The sequence below is a fragment of the Passer montanus genome, unplaced genomic scaffold (genome assembly GCF_014805655.1).
Source record: "Passer montanus isolate IOZ18808 unplaced genomic scaffold, ASM1480565v1 scaffold31, whole genome shotgun sequence".
NCBI classification, from domain to species: domain Eukaryota; kingdom Metazoa; phylum Chordata; class Aves; order Passeriformes; family Passeridae; genus Passer; species Passer montanus.
Window position 1 is genome coordinate 4,831,054 of NW_024367819.1, and position 21,595 is coordinate 4,852,648.

The window sequence follows — 21,595 nt, forward strand, 5'->3', positions numbered from 1 at the left end:
AACGGCAATTATGGTGTAAAGCAATATTCTCCATCAGGGTACCAGATTCTGTGTTTTGCATAGTAAGATATCTGGATGGCTTGGACAAAAACTGACAGCTAGATCTGCCATACTGACAATGAAGAACAGCCTAAACAGTTAACAACAGCTAGCTCTAAGCATTTGGTTAAAAAATTGGCATTTCCTTAATTGTTCTGTCTCTCAGGGTGTCTTTCAGATGAAATCTTAAGGATGCCTGCACTGCAAAATTTCTAGTTAAATTTGTAATTAAGTTAACAAAACCTGACAACAATGTCTATGTGTTCCATATTTTTATGAAACTGAAAATTTGTATTTTGCAACATAACGAAAATGAGGTACAGGAGACTCAATATATTTGCTTTTTTCTGTGAAAGTCACAATAAGGAAATTAGATCTTAGATTGTTAGATAAGATATTTAGTATTAATTTTAGCTTAATGAGTTATTTGTTTGATGCATTTAACAGTGCAAAAACTTTGACTCAGGGATTTGGAGGATTGGTTATTCATTTGTTCAGTTCGAGGATAGTTTTGAACAAGAATTCAAAAGAAAATTTTAAAAATTAAGTATTATATATTCTTTAAAATTCAATGTAATGCTAAGGAAATGTTTGAAGATTATTCTAGGAAGTTAATTTTTCTGCATCCTATTAGATGCTTTGTCACTGCTAGGTTGTTTAAGCTGGGGTCTCTAAGAAAGCAAGAAAGCAAGGCTCTATCAAGACTGCATCCCTTGCTGAGATAAATATTTATGCATATTTCCCTGCCTCGCAACAACTTTCATAGATAGGTATCAAAGGTATCAGAGATATGAGATGATGATTTTTACACAAATTTAACAAGTGAACAAATGGAGTTAAAAATTCCTTTATCAAACTCTATGCCTGGATAGAAGAGGGTACCCTAAATAGAGCTAAACTCTCCCTGCTCTGGAAATAATCCATCCCAACTCACCGAAGAGTTACACTGGTGCATAAGGACATTTTGTAACACACAATAGAGACTCTTCTTGTGAGTGTAAGAAAATCCTTTGAACTATAAATTTAAATCAAGTCAGGCTTCATTAGTCCTGCTGTTCACAGAAATGCTTGTTTCTATAACCACTTGTTGGTGCTAGCAAAAACATTTCAGCACTGACCAAGGGATCTTTATCAATCAAGCCTGATAAGAGCCTGGCACACACCATTTCTTCCCTAGAGAAAAATTTAAAAGTTAGGAAGTTGAACTTTGACATGACACTTTCTTCAAATTTAGCAACTCTCTGAAGCAAATATCTTAATGATGAGATAGTGTCGTGGTATGGCCAGGAAGTGTGTTTCTGGAAAAGTTGTGGTCAAACCAATCAGTGGCCAGATTTGAAACTGGCACCTGTGGTGGCCACTAAGGATTTGGATACACCTCTGAGAACACACAGGGGTAAAAAGCAGAGCATTCCCAGAGAAACTTTCTCTTTTGGAGTCCGGCAGGTGAGCTGGTCTGACATCCTCCCCTGCCCAGCTGCGTCTGGGTAGGGGAGGGGGAGGCCATGCGGCCTGTGGGAAGGCAGGCCGGAGCCCTGCAAGGTGCAGGGGTGGAGGAGACCTGGGATGTTTGGGCAGCCCCCCCCGGGAGAGAATGATAGAGACTGTGCTGGCTTGAAATTTGATATCTCATACGGCACCATGGCCAGGAGGAGAAGAGAAGGGGGGGGGACAAGGTGCCCAGCCCCTGGCAGACCAGGCTGAGCTTTTAACTCTTGGCATTGAAACAATGGAAGCTGTAAAAACACTGATCCTCCCCAGCTGAGGATTGAGAGGGGACAGAGGATGGGAAAGAAGAAGCAGGTTTGAGTAGGTGAAGAAAATGCCAGCAGATGAGAGTGCCCCAGATGGAGGAGATGATTGGAGTGGCTTTGGCTGGACTTTTCTCTTGCATAGCCATGGGCGAAAACAATTTCTTCTGATAATGCAGAGACTGCATCCTTGGGGGAGGCGGATGGCCGGAGGCCAGGAATGATAAGGCCGCGAGGAGAAGTAGAGAGAAGAGAGACTGAGGGGGAGGGTGTGGTGGAGCCCTCTGCCTTCAGCGAAGGATCTCTGTTCCCGAGACCCAGGCCCCAGGGGAGTAAAAATATGGGGGGGACAGGTGTCCCAAATGGAGAGAAGGACACTTCTTGGAACTGGGCGATGCATTCTTAAAAGGACCTAAGGAGCAGTTTGGATCCATGGACAGTGGTGAGAGCACTGGACATGGAAGGAAGGTGGTCACCATGGCAGATTTCCTTCGGACGGCTGCCGCGTGTGATGCAGAAGCACAGGAGGTTCCACTGTGTTTCCAGGGGGAGCCCATGGTGTAAGAGGGAGACTCCTCTCTCCTGATGAACTGGGGGGGGAGCTTGTGTGAAAGAGGGTATTAGACTGAGAATCGATGTGTTAGAGGGGATTTGAATGTTAGAGAACTGGGGGGGAGGAGGAGTGTTTTGGAAGTTCCATTGTGGATCATTGTGTGTGTTTTTTTTTCTTTTTTTTCCCTTATGTTTCTGTGTTGTAGATTATTAAAGTGTTGTGTTTTTCCCTCCATCCCCAATTGAGAGCCTGCTTTGTTCTGTTTCTGGGTCACATCTCACAGTAACCATTTTGAAAATACACCTTTCATGGGGGCCCTGGCATTGTGCCAGGGTCAAACCATGACAGATAGTTAATAGAGTCTATCTCATTAACAGACATCAGGTACTGAACTCTGAATGAATTTCTTAGCCTAATTTAAAAAAATGGAAGGACAGAGGTACTATGGGGTTATTTCTTTGTCCACACATTTGTGGTTTACAAGGTTCCGTAACACTTTCTCTTCCAGTAACTGCCCGTCAACCTTAGGCAAGATCCTGTTTAAGGGTAATTTGGCCAAATATTATCATTAACAAACCACTTGTTATGTACGCTTGTAGAACAGAACCCAAGCCCCAATAAAGATGTAGCCCTTTCTGCTAAAACATCATATCTAGGTTTCTATCACCCATTTTATGTTCATAAAAGCAAATGTCCTGATTTACACTGAAGGAATACCGTGTGAAAGAGAAGGCAAGAGTGGCTCTACACTACAATGTGTGATGTCTTTTGCAGCATATATTATTTTAATTGATTGTATCTTGAACTGTTGAAACAATTCTCTCTCTCTTGGTCTTTTGACTAAAATAAAAGTTATTTTATGCTCCAAGAAGTGCTAGTTGTACATAACACTGCTGGAGTTTACTGAAGAGATTTGAAAGGAGACCTGTAGGATGGAAACTTTTCTTACTGTTGTTCTTGTATGTGTGGACAAGTGGGGTCCTGCTTTTACACTCCTATCCTTATGCTTTCATTTTTTTCACCAGTTTTGGAAATCGGGAACTCCCAGTGTTACATACCTGGCTTCAAACACGTATCTAGAAAGAATGTAAATGATGTAAAACTAGATCTGATGTGAAACTATCGGTATCAGGGTGAATTTAGATTAAATAATTTCAAGACTGAAAAATCTGTGGTTCTTGTTAAGATGTCCAAATATAAGTCTAACCACCAAGAATTACTTTCTATTTCCAATATTGTAGGGGTGGAAGCATAAGCCTAAACATTTATCTTCAAGAAAAGCACGGGTGTCAGAAACATCACAAGTGTTTTAACTTAACTTGATACATTTTTTTATATGCATAGGGAGATTTGGTTTTTTAAATTATGGTTTCTTTTAAACCCCAAAATAATAATCCACCAAGAGCTCTTCTAGTTGTGAATCTGATGATAAAAATGAAAATTATATCAGCTTGGGACCCAGAAAGATTCACAGGCTGACCTTTTGGTCAGTGCCATTTCTAAGAGTTTTGTTTAAGCTCTGAGAGTCTTCAGTAGTTGAATTGTTCTGATTTTTCTAATATTTTGAAGTCTACTCATTAGTTCAATAAAGAAGGTAAAGTAAAAGCATTGTGCAGAGGAGCAGTGAGATATGTGGATCATATTTCCGATTTTAGATATTTAACTTGTGTATCTAAATTAAAACTTTTTTTGCAGTAAACTCTTAACATAAATAATGAAGTGAAACAGAAATGTACTCCTGTTTCTTTTCTGAGGACGTCTGCAGTATTTAAAAACCTAATTTAAGTATCTGGTTTGCACCTAATTAAGCAGTTATATCTTGACTTTGGTACTGTTATCTTCCAGCTCTTACTGTCACCTCCTATGGCCAGGCACAATGAAAATTCACCCTGTTGCTGGTGGCTGACTTTCTGAGTTACCTGCACTGAAGCACATAGTAGTGTTTTGAACATGAGGTGAAGTGCATCTTACTGTGAAAAGCTGTCAAAGACCTCTGTAGCACAGGAATCCAGACAGATGTGATCTAAGGCTCCCAGCAGTAACTGTCTGTATGCTTGATGATGAAAAGGCTCCTGGCTTGTATCCCTCTGGAAAAGGCTTAGATGGAAATAGTCAAGAATTCTGTAAAAACAAAACAAAACAAAACAAAAACTAGAACCAAAACCAAATAAATAAATAAAATTCCAAACTATATAAGAATGCATTTATTCAAATGTGGCAAACTGATTGATCAGATGAGAGAGAGACACAGACTATCTTTAAAGCATATAGATTTATTAGTCAGTGTGGTTATTGAAGACCTAAGTTCTGCCTCAGATCTTCTCAGATGACAGAGGTTACTTTCATTATTTTGGTTTTTTTTTCTTCTTTTTTCTTCTTTTTTCTAGCATGAGATTGAGAATGACCTAATTCTGACTGATCAATAGATAAAAGACAAAATGTGAGAAAACTTCAAAATATGATCTTCCCTCAGGGTCTTCCACACTGCCAACTAGGACTCCTTGTTGTACAGATACTGTCTTTCTACTTCTAGGAGAAAAATAAAGGGAAAAAGAACAGCTTAGTGTTGTCTATCAATTTTTTTATTACGTCAGTGGAAAAAACTTCTTAGAGTACAAGAGGATGATCCACAGTGAAAAAACCAGACAGTGTTGCCACAAACTGAGCAGACAGCTGATAGGTGTTGTCTTGGGCTGCAGATGAGATATTTTGTGTTGTGAAAGCCCAGTGTCCAGTCTGGGGTGTGCTGCCCCAGTGCTGCTCCTGCTGTCAGCAATCACTGACCTCATGACTGCACCTTTGTTAGCACTGGGTTTTACTCTAGAAAAGGCACAGGAATGGCTAATCTATCAGCTGCTCTTTGAAGTGAAATAAGTGAGAAGGCTGCAGCATAAACTAAAAGTCAACTGCGTGATGTCAGAAGAAATTCAGTCACCCGGCATGAGCTGAATGTTCCTTGAAGTGTCTGCTAAAATAATTTTGCATTATAAGAACTCTTTACTAGTAAGTAAAATATTCTGGTAAATAAAAACATTCTCACACAGGTCTTGAAAAAACAGCTTTGGAAATGTATACACCAAAACACTTAAGTATTTAATTCTCTAGGTACAGCAAGAAGTAAATTCTCACAGTACACCATCGTCCTGATCTTTGTGTACTGACACTTCAAGAATCTGAGCTATGGGAAATTTTTATGGGAGAGCCTATTGTTTATACCAGTGTTCAGAGTGAAAAAGAACAAAGCCAAGGACATAGTTTGCATTCTGCTTTTAAACAACAGCTGATTAGTGATAACAGCGTTAATTACTCATTGGCAGGGAAACAGCCTAGGTAATCAAAATTGTATTTTCTGCAGTGAGATTTGTAATGTCATGAGAAAATAGGTCCCAGACACAGCATTTTGGAGAAGGAATCTGTACAAACTCTGGCTCCTCTCTCTCTAGGTGTACTAGCAGTACTGCCAGCTGGTAGATTGGTTGCTGCACATCACTGAGCATTGGGCTAAGGATGATCCTTATTACTTAGAGAAAATAGTATTATTGTAAGTATTAAAAAACATTTGCACAGAAAAATTGTAAAATAATAGATACTACATAATTAAAAAATGCAAAAAAAATTATATTAAAGCTAATATTAAACTATATTTCCTAGATTTTAATTTTTGGGAGATAATATGGTTTCCTGTTTCCTTTTAAGTACATAAGATGTCGCTTCTGACATTGATACAGTTTGAAAATGAAGTTTTACAATGAACCAAAATCAAGCACCAAAGTAAAATTATAGTTGAATATCACAAATATTTACTAGGGAATCCATGACCAACAATAATTAACATTAAGTAGTAGGTACATCCTAGATGTTATCTCTGGAAGGAAATGCCAGTTCATGCATTTTCACTGATACTTTTTTTTGGCATTTCATTGAATCCCTCTTTATTTGTATTTTATTGAATATTTCTTTTCTTTTTTGTTAAAAAATGCAGTTCCAATTATGATGAAATAAAAAAATGTGTTCATTTAGAAACATAATCTGAAAAGCAGACAGTGTATTTAGTTATTTTTTCTTATATTTCAGTTACTACTTTCAGAACTTTTATTTAAAAAAACATAAACTGTCATTATAAAAAATCTGTCAAGAAAATTGATCATGAAGAGTGATCTGAAAGTTATCTACAATGTACATTTTTTTCAAGGAGCTTTTCCATTAAGATGGGTGTGGTTAGGTGAACCCATATTGAATTGTCCTCTTCTGAAAACAGTTACAGAGCAAAGAGGAGTTCTACTTATGATTTTCAGAAATTGAGAGAAATATAACACTCATTCAAAAAGATTGGAGAGTACTTTAAATCTCAGCAGACTTAAGAAAATTCTAATATTTTATTATGTGGCTAGCACAAACTTGTTGTTTTTTTTTATAATGTTGTGCATGTGGTATTTCTCTTTTGCTTGGTGTGTTATTCAATTACATTTTTTGTTTCAGTTTGTCCTGCCAATGGGAACTCCTCATTTAGGTTTCATTGGTGTGTCCAGTTATTAGAATCATTGCATTAATGCCAGGGTCTTGTCACAAATTCAATTATAACAGCTGTTGCATACAAGCAATTAGACATCTGTGCAGCAGGTCCCTCCTTGCAGTTGCCTTTTATCATTCTGTTGCTGCAACTAGACTCATAATTTATATCTGTACTGTGCCTTCTGTGCATGGGATCTTGAACAATTAACTGCTCATAACCTCTTCCAAGGCAAGTAAAATGCCAATATTTTCACCTTCCCTTGTGGAACAACTGGCAGAGCACGTGAAGCCTGATTTGCCTGTAGAAGGACAAAGAACAGAAAACAAATAGCCAAGACCAGTTGCACCAAACCCTGTTTTAAATTGAAAAGAACAGAGGGTCAAAGATAGCCACTCTGAAGTACAGCCTTGCTAATCAAGGGGGCATAAAAATTAGTTGAGAGAAATTTGAAAGAACTGTTGGAATTTGTTGGAAAGCTGAACAGAATTGTGTTACAAGTGATATATAGTTCCTTTCCCTGCAGAAATATGATGATATAAAAAAACCCTTTGTACTGGTATTTTTACTCTGAAAAAAAAAATAAAATTCACTGCTCATCATGGTTACACAGGCTTACTGTACACATAGGGGGTTTCTTAGTGCAGATGTTTGTCTGAAAAGAAATCACGGATCAGATTGAAGTAGCTCTTCTTAAAACTATTAAGCTATTTAGCTGAGGGTTAAGATGGAATGAAGGAAATGAAGCATTCTTTTTTCTCATAAAATTCAAATTTGTCCAAATGTTTTGGTATATAATGTCCCCTTCATCTCCTGTTTGTGCCATCAGTCACTGCAAAGTGGGATGAATAGGTGTGTTACACAACCCTACTGTGAATGACACTGAATTCCATCAGTGTTGCCCTGGATCAAGACTTCACAAACTGCAAAGTGAGTATTCTGTGACTCTCCAAAGTGTAGTTCCATGAACCAAAGGACTCAACAGCAGGACCAAATAAAGAAATTCTTACCACTACTCAGTGCTTACTCCACCCTGGAGTTTGCATCGCCTTTACTCATTCTTTGCAGAAGCCAAATGGATACCTAGGGAATGTTAATAATTTAGTGAGGATACCACAGTAATACTTACCCTCCTCAATCCTTAGTTCTCCAGAGTTCGCTTTTTTAACCAAGATCAATTCAGGTGTCTGGGTTACTGCTGTTTTAAAAAAATGAGGGAAACTGTAAAGGTAAGCACATACAAGCAGAGGGAGGAAGTGAAACTCTTAAGGTGAATGTGCTACCAAACCAGAGTATAGTCATGAGTTATAAATTAATTTCAGACACCCTGTTTGTTTTGATAACAAATTTTGAGAAATGATATTTGGATATTTGTCTTGTCTAACAGAGAAGGAGACTGCTGCAACATGACATAATCAATTATTCCTGGTGTATTTATGGGAGAGAAACAAGATTAGCATTTACACTAACTCTTTCCTCTGAAGAGGAAGGGATTTTTATATTCTTGTATCTTAATCTTCTAAACATATCAAAGATAGGGCCCTGTTGAAGTTCATGGTTTTAGAACTATGCCAGAATTCTACAGAATATTTTCATACACATTTCCATAAATTGAATGTACTACAGCTCTGCATCTCCAGAGATAAAGATTTATTGCAACAAAGTATTTCACATTTCTAAACACAGAGACTTAGACAAATTAGTGGGAAGATTAACAGCAAAATGAGTTGAGAATAACTATTCCATCTCCTCAATTCATTCTTTATATTTTAACTACTCCTATATTCAGATAACCAATTTTTATGACTTTCAGCAAAAGTCATACCCTTTGTCTAGTTTTCTAGTAATTTTTCCATCCTGTCACTTCTATATTTGCCTGTTTATTTGTTCCATTGTTCTCCAAAGCCTTTCTTTAGGTCTTACAGTTTCTTCTGCTCATTTTCTATTGCCGCCTGTCCTCTCTGTGTATAGGAGAGCCACCCAGTTGAGCAGTGTGAGGCATGCTCTGCAGAGGTGTTACTCACCCTTGATCTCTAGAGGGTTTTCCTGGATGCAGAGGTTAGCAGGCAAAGCAAGGAAAACAGGAGTTATTCTGCCCAGCCATGCTCTTTATTAGAAAATATTAACTGTAAGTAGATCAGATACCACCCATCACAGAGAGCAACATTTGCAATTGGTTTTTGAAGGGAAATGAAATGTGTTGTATACAAAACCATACTTGTTCTTTGCACTTAGAATTGTGGCCATTCACTGAGATAGCTCTTTCTGCAGTGAATTCTGCTTTTCAGGAGTAAGAGGCAAATGCATCTATCTTCTGTTGGATTTAAAACTGCGGTGCAGTCTGATTGCAGCAATTTCAAATCTAAATATATTATTTCTATGGCAGCCGTCTGTGAAAGGTTCATTTTATGAATAGTGTAATCATGTTTAACATAGGAGATGTTTATGCTGCTTAGTAGGCAATGTTTCAAAGTAAAGAAAGTTTAGACAAGAAGAAAAAGCATTGGGAAACAAGGCCTGTTATAGAGCTTCTTCAATTTGTGTGGAGTAGATGGGAAGAAGGAGCTTCATCAGATCATATGATGGTTCATTACTTGATAGATGAGCCATAAATGTGCTCACTTGTACATCCAGTTCACACTGCTCTCAAAATCACAGCAAGATTTTCTCTTGATGAGCCTTATGGGCAGTTATTTTATCATTCTTGCCCTAACTCCAGTTTCATGCACTGTAGGATTTTTGTTGCCACATATTTTATTATAAAAATGAGAGCCAGTTGCAAGCAAGAGCAATTCTAGCACCAGAGGTCAAGTACCAAGGTTCTCTTTTCCAAATATCCTGTATTTTCTCTTGTTTTGCCAGAGTGACTCCATTTATAATGGGCAAATGGACAAAACGTTGTTCTTTGCTATGGAGTAGGTAACTTCAAATATGCACTGCTCTACATAGGAACATGAAATAAACTGCCTCAGTGCCCAGCTTGCTATCCTTTTCCTGCTGGATCTCCACACTTTTAAGCACCATTTGAAGCAGGTTTTTTATCCATATTGGCAGATACCAATAGTTGCCAATTGTTGTCATGATAGGACAATGCCTACCAGCTGCTTTGGAAAGAATTCTTTCCATATGGGGCAACATGTCTACATATGCTGGCATCCATACACTAATATCTAGGGGGGTTTTTTTGCTTTTCTTTTGTTTTCTCTGATAGTTTGGGGGTTTTTTAATTTGTTTTGGTTTGGTTTTTTGGTTTGTTTTGTTTTGTTTTGTTTTTACAATAACTGCTGTTAAGAGAAGTAACTAATCAGTGCTTATGGGACAATCTTTCAGATGGTTTCAGAATGTTATGAGCAGGACAAAGACATTCTTAAAATGACAATGCCCATAGTGATGAACACTGAATACCATGTGCTTCTGCAGCAAAAATAACAACCTTTACAAATTTTCTTAATTCACATGATGTGGAACGTAGAGGGTCATATTTCATGTCATTTTATCAGAACTTCAAGGAATACATCAGAATAATTTATGTAAAATTTGAAACTAAGTAAGTATGTCCTAGATTCCTTCTGCTGTTATATTTAAATATATGTAATTTAATTCCAAGTTTACCTACTTTAAAAGGTCTACAATTAATTTTATTTGTATTTTTATAATTTTAAAAATATATTTGATTTTATATTTTATACTTTGCTATTGCTGAAAAAGGTTATTGCTTAACCTTCCCCTCAAATCCAAGTGCAAGTGGATATAAATATTTTTGTGGAAATTATGCAAATATTTAAATAAAATTCAAAACTAGAGCAAACAAATATAAAACAACAGAAACATACAATTTCATATCATATTTGTTTGGAAGCCCTTACTTGGAGAGTACCACCCACATAGCAGAAAGCAAAAATAGACCCAAACTGCACTTTTTGGGAGGGATAGCATAATTTCTTAGAAACAAAAGCAGAACTGCCTGATATGGAATGACTGCAAGAAAATTTTCTGCTTGTAACTTCAAAAAAAGGATGATCACATTAAGTACTTTATGCTTTTATAATTTTTTCAATGTACCAATCAAAATTAAACTAGTAGGTGCTTTCAATTATTTACAACTACTGAGACTTAATTGAGCCCTTATAGTTCATATCAGTGACTTTTATTATCTCAGTTTTTCATATTTTGCTCCCTTTTGCAAATGCTTCAAACACCTGTGTTGTTAAAAAGTGGGATTTTTCTGTTTGTTTGTCTTTTTTTTTTTTTTTTTCTCACAGTGATCTCCTAGGCTGACAAGGACATTGATAATCCTTCAATGGCTTCAACAGAATGTATTTGGTCTGGAATTGCACCATGGTGTCATACATGTATGAGCTTTGGAAGAGTACAACAATCAGCCAACCAAATCTGAGTGAGACCAGATCAAGTGAGGATGATTTCACACCATGAATGAACACTTAAACAAAAGTCCTGATAAAATGCTTCTCTAAATATTGTTATGTGCAAAGGAGCATAGGATTGAAGATAGGCAGCTGTACAAAAAGCACTCTTCCATCTGTTGCCAAACCTACACTAGGTTACCACTGACTGAAGAGGGAGTCCAGAACCTGCACTGTCTTGTCTGGGGCTATTAGTGCAAGTCATTCCCATGTGTAGAAACCAGGCTTTGGGTAAACTGACTCCTGCAAGTCAAGCACAAGACCATCCAGAGCAAAGGAAAGAAGCACATGAAAATTAAAAGAGGCTTTTTTAAATGGGCTAAGAAACACTATTCTTTCCTGAGTAGGAAAAGCCAACCTAAGAGTGGCAGCTTTGCTTCCAAATTTTCAACCTGCAGTGGGATTTCCTAAGAAATAATTGCTTACTACTAAATTTAAAAATGCCCTGCTTATTGGTAGAGGACTGTTTCCTTAGTCTGCTTGCTGTAGGTCTCTGAAAGCCCTATGATGCCTTCAGTGCTGATTGCACTTTCCTTCTATTTCTGTCACTGCAAGACTGAACAGAGGAAATACTATTCAATACTGTTCCTTGGGACTCAGCCTCTCATACACTACTTAGAAACCTTGAAAAATCATACATACAAGGGAATGCATCATAACATATTTTAACACAATTATAATTTGCAACTTAATGGAGGGGCAGAAAGTCAGGAACATAATTTAGAAGCATTTATTTCTCATTTGTCAGTACTGATGTAGATGTTAATTAACCTTTTTATCAATCACTCTTGGCACATATGGTGACAATGTTACAGTTTTTTTCTACCAATTCAGTTATCTTTGCAGCAAATTTGGAAGTTAATATTTAGAACTCAAGATTGACACTAAAATTGCCAGGAGGTCATATATCTCTGGGTGAGGGCTTCCTTGTCTGACACTCCCTAATGGGCTTCATCCATAAGAATTCAAGCAAGTGTTGGATTATACTTCACTTGTGCTTCACCACAACTTCCCTTTCTGATAACTTTTTGTCTAGGGAGTTTCTGGTTTATTCTTTTGTCCTTCAGAATCACAACTTTAATAAAACCCCCCAGTATGTGATATCAGTTGGAAAAATGATTGACTGATTTGTGTTGCAATAAATACCTTGTCTTCTTCAACAATTTCATGTAATCTGATATTCTCTTCATCTAGACAAATCCAGAAAAAAATCCCTGTTCCCCTTCATAAAGAATATTTCATGAAAAACAATATTGAGTTAGCTATCTCATCCCCAAAAGACATCTAAAAATGCATGAGATAAATAAATCATGTCTGTATTAGGAAAGACACTCATCTTCTTCCTTGAGCAGCCCACACACTGAATGATTTGTAGAAGTTTGTGTCCAGGCAGTTCATTCTTCTCCCTCTTCTAGAGCTGTGTTCCTAGCACCTCGTGTTCATGACTAGAATTCCCATAGAATAGACCATGGGAACTGTCCACATTCATCCTTAACTCTTCTCTGGCTCATGACTTTATGCACTCTGCAAAGAGAGCACTGAGGACATCTAAAATTAGAGCATTTGCTGTACAGTGACAACACATCCCTCTACAGGATACTGAGGTTGTCATGGTGTGTTGGAAACAAAGACAGAATTATGAGCATGCTTTACTATCTCATTCAGTAAACATCTGGTTTAGTTTGGGGTTTTGTAGAAGATTACTGGTTTTTTTTTTTCCTAGCTGTTATTTTATTCTGCTTAGGCTGGCAGAATTATAATTGTTACTATCTTTGAAGAAATCTGCTGTGATACTGTTCTGAGGGAGTTAAACAATACTGAAAGCCTTGAGTAAGCATGCTTAAAATATATCAGTGTAGGTTCACTGTGGAACAACAGCAAGTAAATTGCACCAGTGTGAACTTACTAATGCAGATGATGTTTGAATTCAGCCCAGAAATATTTCTGATAGAATAGGAACATTTAAGAATGTGACAAGTGTGTGTCTAAGGTTGATCCTTATTAGGAAACCTCCCCTGAAATTTTACACATTGATAATCCAAACCAGTCCAGTGAAGAGGAGCTTTAAATTAAATCCTGTGGTCTATTATGTCATCTGAATATATGTCCTACCTTTTCATATAGACTGGTTCAAACATTAGTTTTGAGAACTAATTCAAACCAGTAAAAGTTAATTTTTTAGATTGGAGAAAGCTGAAAACATTTTAATGAGAGACAATCAAACATTCTGTTATGTCCACTTATATACTCATCTGTTACTTCACTAAACATTTTCTTATGACAACCTATGGCGACCTCATCAGCCAGGGTGGCACTAAATATCTTGGGAGAAGGGTAGCAGCTCAAACCCTGTAGTATTAAAAGAGTAGCCTTGATATTTATTTTTTTTGAAACAAAGCCTTAAGGATTGAGGATCTTCGTTTTGGGTTCCTCCTTCAAAGTCTCTAATTCCATCTTGCTCATTTTACTTGTCCCCAGACCTTTCTGAAAACATCTGCTTCTCCGTCTTGATAGCTGCAGTGTTTCTAACATGGAGTAATAAGCATGCTTCATTACGGGTGCACAGAAAGGATAGGCATTTGCCAGAATGAAGATGCAGATGCAGCTTTAACCCTGCATTTGCCCACTGAACCAAGAATGCAATTTAAAAAAACCCAGATGAATCTCCTCATGAACAATAATTAAATTAACAGGGATGAAGGATGAGAATTGGCAGAGATAAAAATCTTCAGTGATTTTCTTGAATCAAGCTGTACTTTCATTTCATCAGAAAAGGTGTCTGATACTTGCGGTACATTTTCATAGCTTCTATGTCATATCCAGTAAATCACAAAGAGGAAAGTTTGCTTTCATCAGACTAAAGAACTGGAACATGCAAAGGAAAATGATGCACGTAAAAGATTAAAAGTCTATGCTGCTGTGTGCTGGAAAAATAACAAGGGATTTCAAATTTCAGAATTCTGAACTTTAAAAAAAATTTTTAAAATTTATTTTAGTGGGTAGCATCTTGTAAAAGGTAGACTACCATGCATCAGGTATACATTCTACTCCTTTAATAGATTATAATTTCAGTCTTTTAGGAGGAGAAATACTATATTTAAATCCAAACTTCTTCAGTTCTGAAGATTTCTGTTATAAGAGGTTGGCAGAGGTGATGTTGGCTGATTCAAAGGTCAGTAATAACTTCTCGAACATACTGACATTTTAATTGCATAAGTGTTGCCACTTTCATTTCACACAATTTCATCATACTGAGCCCCTATAGTAACATCAATTATTTATACTTCTAATAAATTTTCCAGTGTTGGAATTCTTCTGTCATCGTACATTGCAAGTGTGCCCAGAGGGTGGTTGGGCACTGGAGCAGGGTCCCCAGGGAAGTGCGCACAACACCAACTCTGACAGAGTTCAAGAAATGTTTGGACAACACTACTCTCAGGCACATGGTTTGACTCTTGGGGTGTCCTGCGCAGGGTCAGGAGTTGGACTGATGATCCTTGAGCGTCCCTTCCAAATCATCATATTCTGTGATTCCATTAAATACCAGGATTCATACCCCAATTTATGACAACAGCTTTGTACTTTTGTCTTTGTGGATGGGGGAGAACACTTTGTTTCTGCTTCATCAATTACTTACATTTTCTTAAGCTTAGCCTGTTCTTTACCTCACTTTGTGCTACAAGTTTTCGAACTTCCAACTCCAAGATATTTAATGAGGAGCAGAACTGATTTAGTCCAATGTCGTGTGAATGTATTACACAGGCTTTTTAGCTGTTTCTGAAACTGTTACTACTTTGTCTCCAGTCTTGCCTTCTAGTACCTTATCTTTTGTCCTCAACTCTTTTTCTTCTCCATGAAAGCTTTTATGTTCTGTGTGCCTGGTAACACTTCTGAGCTGAAATTGAACTTTTTTCTTGTAGTAGGGGCAATAATCTTTATATTTCTGTCCCTGTTTTTATAAGACTTATTGGAACTTAATAGCTCTCTACTTCTGTGCTAAATGTAGTAGAAATTGGAAAAATTCTTCACAATTATTAGGGAAAGCATTAGCTGATCACATAATCTATATCTCACAGGAATAAAAGGGTTCTTTATGAGGATAATTATGGTTAGGACACAAAGAATCATACTTTTCAGTATTTTATTTTGCTAAAGAAAAATCAAATTGATAGTTAATAAAATGAAAAAGATCTTTGTTTGTTTGATTGTGTGATGTCCATTCAACCCTCAGCTTCTAGGGGCTTTCTGTACAACAGCCTTATTTTTCAGCATATCATTCACTACCCTCAACTTGGATTTACCTTTATATTTCCTGAGGTTGTTTTCAGACCATTAATACAGATGATGAACAGTAACAGTTCCAGTATCAACACCAGAAGAATACCAGCCATAACCATCTTAAGACATTTTGAGATCACTAGTTGAGCCAATTTTCCTCATAGCTCCACTGTCCACTTAGAATTTTACAAATCTAGACATGATGACTGATGGACAGTTCTGGTAACTAAGTTTACTTAGCCTGGATACAAGTATTTATATAGAAATCTATGGTTTTGGAGAGCTGTGAGACAAAGCTGCTGCTGCACTTGTGTGGCTATATCCCAGAGTATTTTTCCCTGCACTGAGCTGAGACACTTGCATGGTATCTTTTCCAATCCAAGTGTGAGAATTTTCTTTTAGGTTCACAGATCATGGTGATGAGTTGTTTCAAGTCTGTGAGACCCATGGTGACTGGCCTGTGTTCCCACTGCAAAATTAGCAGGCAACAAGCATAAATGAGTTTTGTCCTGCTGGGAAAGACCACGGGGGATTCGTCAGACCTTTAGAAGAATCTGCCTCTCCCTGGAGACATGAAGCAGTAAGCACAATTCTCTGTGACAAAGCTGGCAGAATCTTTTTTTTCTGGAGCATTTCTTCTGTGCTTTTTTGACTAGAGTTGGAATAAAGACATGACAGTGCTAGTGGGGAGCCACAGAACATAAGTAAATACCCTATCTTTCATGAATTATAGGCACTACTCTTTACCTTGAACACTGCCAAAATGTTTTCCTGGAAAGATAGACAAATCTTTTTTTTTTTTTTTTTTATATATATCCTATCTCAGAACAAATATAAGTAAGACCTAACAGTTCCAACTGAAATACCTGTTAATAGTGATAAAGCAATTTCTGCAAAAAATACTTGTGTTAAAATGAAAATATAGAAATTGAAGCAAGATTTCTGATATTTTTTTCTATACAGCATCTTTGCTGCCTAACTGCAGCTGCATTGAAACTGATGCATTTTCTTAGATCCAACCCCTGCAGGAGAAAACTGAGCATTTGGAACATCTGTCATTTAATATAAATAGGATAATTATTACATTTTTTTCTGATATTCTTAGTTGAGAAAGTACACAATCATTTAGAAAAAAAAAGGTGAGAAAAATGTAGAACACAGGTGGATGTACAGCAAGGCAAACTCACCTTATAAGTTCAATAAATGCCAGAATTGTGTACATATATTTTTTTGTGAATGAGGATGAAATTCAATTTCCTTTGGATGTGAATATGTTGGGCTCCTCTTACAAAATTAGTTCATTAGCTCTAGGGGTAATTATGAAAGAGACAAAGAAAGAAGACTGATATTCTGTCTTTGGAAAACAAAAAAATCTAATTAATAAAATTTTTAAAAATCCATACTTCAGTCAAAGAATAAAGTTACCACTGAACAAGAGAAGCTCTTTTGTTGTGTAAACAAGGACAACAGACAGCAGACCAAAACCAATTGAATAAAAAATATTTTTGGGAAAATTGAAACCTTAAGGTTTTCTCTTTCTTTCTCTATGGAAATAAATAATATGTCTAGATCTCTCTTTGAGTATGTTGCAAAATTTCTTCCTGCAGACGGAATTAAAAAATCATAAAAAATATCAGTCTCTATTGGACTGGATTTTGAAATACAGCATCCCTGTGTAAGAACTGCATTTGCAGATGACATGTATGAACACTGATGTCAGCACTTATTCATTATTTTGACTGAGATGCCTAGCATGACACAAATAATTTCTTTATAATCTTTCAGAATCTGTTGACATTTAAGGTTTTATTGGAACTCAACAAGCATCTGTTGATAGAATTGCTACTCACAACCTTGCATACACCATGCTTGATCACAGAAAATTAATCAGGACTATGGCTCAGTTTTCAGGGCACATCAGCTGGTCTCCACAAAACCTCTCATTTATCCTCATCCCCAAGGAGGTCTCAAGACATGGATATGTACCTGGTGCATTGATACCTTTCTTCATGCTTCTTTAAAGATGCTACAATCGTGTTCAATGTATAGGGATTCTGACAGCATGACCCCATGTAAAGCTACTTTTCAGCAAATTGCTTTCTTTATTTGTAGTCTCAAAAAAAAATATTTCTGAGAGAAAACAGGCTAGGTTTAGTTCTAAATGCATTAGTATTCTTGGAAACCATTTTCCAAAATTTTGGGTCATGAAGAAGTAACACTTAATGAACTTCACCAGAACAGTGATTCTGCCTTCCTCAGTGCCCTGCCTCTACCTCTATATTCCCATCTGATACTTTAAGAGAAGGTGAAAATCTGTTCTCTTTTTACCTGCTGAGTTAAGGTTCTGAGTTAAGGATGAAACACTTTTTTTCAATCTTTTCAGAAAAATGCCTGGACCTCTAAAGTGTGAGATTTTATTCTTGATCCTTGAAGTCAGGAACTCAGGAACAACTTCAGTCTTTACTTCTCTGTAAGGGAGGAATACAAAGATGTTGCTTATTCTGTTTCACTCTATATTTCTAGGTGCTTTACAGTTTTTACAGACACTGACTGAAAATAGTTTATAGATTGTAGGGACCTATGGAAACCTGCTATGAGCTTTAAGACAAAGGGACAGAGGAGAAGAGCAAGAAAATACCATCTCCACTGTCAGTTCCAGTGATTCCATCTGAACTACATCTGAATGACAGAACAGATGCTATAGGAAGTTCCTTAGAGCCATTCTACTTTAATTCCACATTTCAGGTCTATTTGTAGCTTTAAGAGATCAAATATGTTTTATTTCAATCCTAACCAAAATACATTTTTTTCTGGATGAACTGCACAACATACTGAAGCATTTTTTAATGTCCTATAGAAACAGAGGCAATTTTTCCTGCATTTAGGAAATGATTAGGAAATACCTTCCACTCCTTTCTGACCTCCTTCAGAAAAGTGACTTGATTTGCTACTCAGTACCTGAACAAAGGACCCCTGGTTTATGATACCATACAGTTTATTATGTGTACTTGCCAAAAAAATTAATTATCTCGTAGAAAAGGTAAAGAACCCCCAACAAGTTTCAAAATCTTTGTCTCACATCCAGTTAAGATGATCACTGGGAACCACTCATACAACAATCGGAGCTGAAAAAGCATCTGCTTCTTCTTCTTCTTCTTCTTCTTCTTCTTCTTCTGATAGTTTTGGACGCTGAAAGACTGAGACACACCCTGATAGAAAAAAGTGTAGAAGAGGAGATGAAACTGCCATACAACCAATCAAGTCCAGCATTACTATGAACCAAAGTCTTCCTTCCTACCAGCATAAAGATCATGCCACCTTTTCAAACCATTTTTAAAGGATGTCCTTAGGTAACGAGGTAACTGCAGCTGCAGATAGATTCACAGTTTTTACTATTCACTCTGATGCTTCTCTTCTGTGAAGATCAAGTTACATATCACTGTCTGGTTTGCTATTCAAAAAGATGTTAGAGAGAAAGCCAGAACTAAAGCATGTCTGAAAAGTGTTGGATGTGGTTTTCCTGCAAAGCTGAGTGTCACTCCCTCAGGAAGCACTGTCCTATGCTTCTGTTAGTAAGGATTTATACTGTAGATTCAGCGTCTATCTTCCTTTCTGTGCTAAACACTAATCAAACTAATTTATCTATTGGGTAGATATTTTAGTCACAAGTACTTTCACATTTATTTTAACCAATTAACATTGGAAAAATATTTCACAGAATCATAGAATAATAAAATATGCTGAAATGGAAAGGACCCATCAAGATCACTGAGTCCAGACCCTGATCTTGTGCAGGATACCCCCAAAATCACACCATGTGCCCAAAAGCATTGTCCAAACACTTCCTGAAGCCAGGAACCCAGGCTAGTGTTTTGGCCACTTCCCTGGGGAGCCTGTTCCTTTCTACAGAGCATTATGTTATCAATATGGAATCGTCATATTCCATTCTGACAATAGTTTTAAACATTTAATCACTGATGATATTAAGCTGAGAACCCTGGAGTCTGAATCAACTCAGAGTGTCCGAAGGCAGTTTTAGGAGTTCAGTGCATGAAAAAAATTGCAATATACAGTATAATCTGCTCATTTTTTACATAATAGTAAGAAATCTAGGAACAGCTTGATACAGATGTAGATTTTTTATTATGGAAAGCCATGCTTATAATGCAACCATTATATGATCCATACTTTTCAATGTCTTCCATTCTTTTCTATGTGCTCCCTACCCAAAAAGTAATTCCTTGTTTTCAGTCCTCCAGGAATGAAGAATCTAGAAGATAATACAGGTTTACACCTTAAATCAAAATGCTCTCAGTGACTGAGGACATAAGAATTACTTGAGGAGGGAGAAGTTCACTTTAAGTGCTTTACTGAGTTTTTCACTTTTGTGTTATTATCATTCTCTTATATACTCATACTCATTGTCACTAAGATCTAAAATTTAAGGACTAAATTTCAGCTCTAGTAGGAATAAGGGTTTGTTTTGCAAACATTTGTAATTACAATTGTAGTTACATTTGTAATTTTGTTATTTTTCCCCTCAAAAATAATTTCTTACTTGCATAGGTAAAAATAAGAAATATTCTTAGTAGTATTTTTGGTAATGTATATCACATAGAATTTACTGTACCAATGCTTATATTATAAGCTATTATCTATACTGAATTGAAAATATTAATCAGAATTATATATATTTTGAATATGTAACTTCTATTAATCTTCTCCAGATCAAGTTGGCCAGAAACAAAAGAGCACTATTTCATGTATATTTTTCATATTGGAAAGATCTTATTGATCTCTGCAACTACCTGAAATGAAATTGTAGTGAGGTGAGTGTCAGTTTCTTTCAAAAAACAAGAAATATGACAAGAGGAAACAGACTCTGATTGTGTTAGTGGGCATTTAGGTTGGATACTAGGAAAAAATCAACCAAAAAGCTTAATCTTGAGAATGTACTGTCCAGGGAAATGGTTGAGTCACCAGTCGTGAAGGTATTAAAAATTCAAGACTGTAGATGTAGTGCTTAGGGATATGGCCTAGTGGTAGACTTGGCAGTGCTGGGTTAACATTAGACTTGGTGCTGATAGAAGTCTTTGCCAGCCTAAATGATTCTATGAGTCTGTGATTGAAAGGTTTGACACACAAAAGATTCCTTTGATACTAAACGATACCATCTCATTAGCAAAATAATTGTCATGCAGGTAATCCTCACACCAATCCTTGGAGAGATCACCTTTCTAAAATGTCTGGTTTTCCTGTCAATTTTCATTTTGAAACAATTTCCTTTTTTTGTATCCCTGACAGAAACTTCATTAGTGGCCTCAAGATGACAAAGCTACACATATGTTATGAATTGGAAGAAAAAAGTTCTTTTTCTTTTTTTTAAATCTCTTTAGTGGCATTCATTAGTGTAAGCAGCTTTTTGTGTCCTTTGTAAAGTTAATGGATTGCTGCAAAGGAAATCCTTTACTTTGTTAAAATCCACTTCTCAGCACTATTTGTGAGGGAAAGACCGAACACAGTACAGACTTTAAATGAAGGTCACCATTAGATGTTAGATATAAAGCAGAGAACAAAAAGATTAAAAAAAAAAAGATAAACTATACAAAAAGGTAAGATTTGTTAGGAAGTTAAGCCACTGAAGGGAAGGAAAAAATAAGCAGGTTTTCTAACTTTTAAGAAAAGAAAATGAACAATGTTTTCAGTGAGTTATAAGGCAAGTGTTTATTTCATTAGTATTACATAAATTATTATATGCTCTTTCTCTACTCCTCATAAACCAACCTATTATGATATATCCACTGAAATTAGAAAAATACTACACAAAAGTACAATAGTGGTATGGATTTCCACACCCATGTCACGGACATACTAGAGGTACAGGGAATTATTTACCTCTTCTGCCTAAAATCAGTGTAAAACAATTATCTGAAATAAGAATATGAGAATGCTATATCTCATGTTCTTCCATACTTCTAATTTCACTGGATAGAAACCATTTATAATGGGGCCTCTTACTGCTGTTATTGTTCCTGATCTG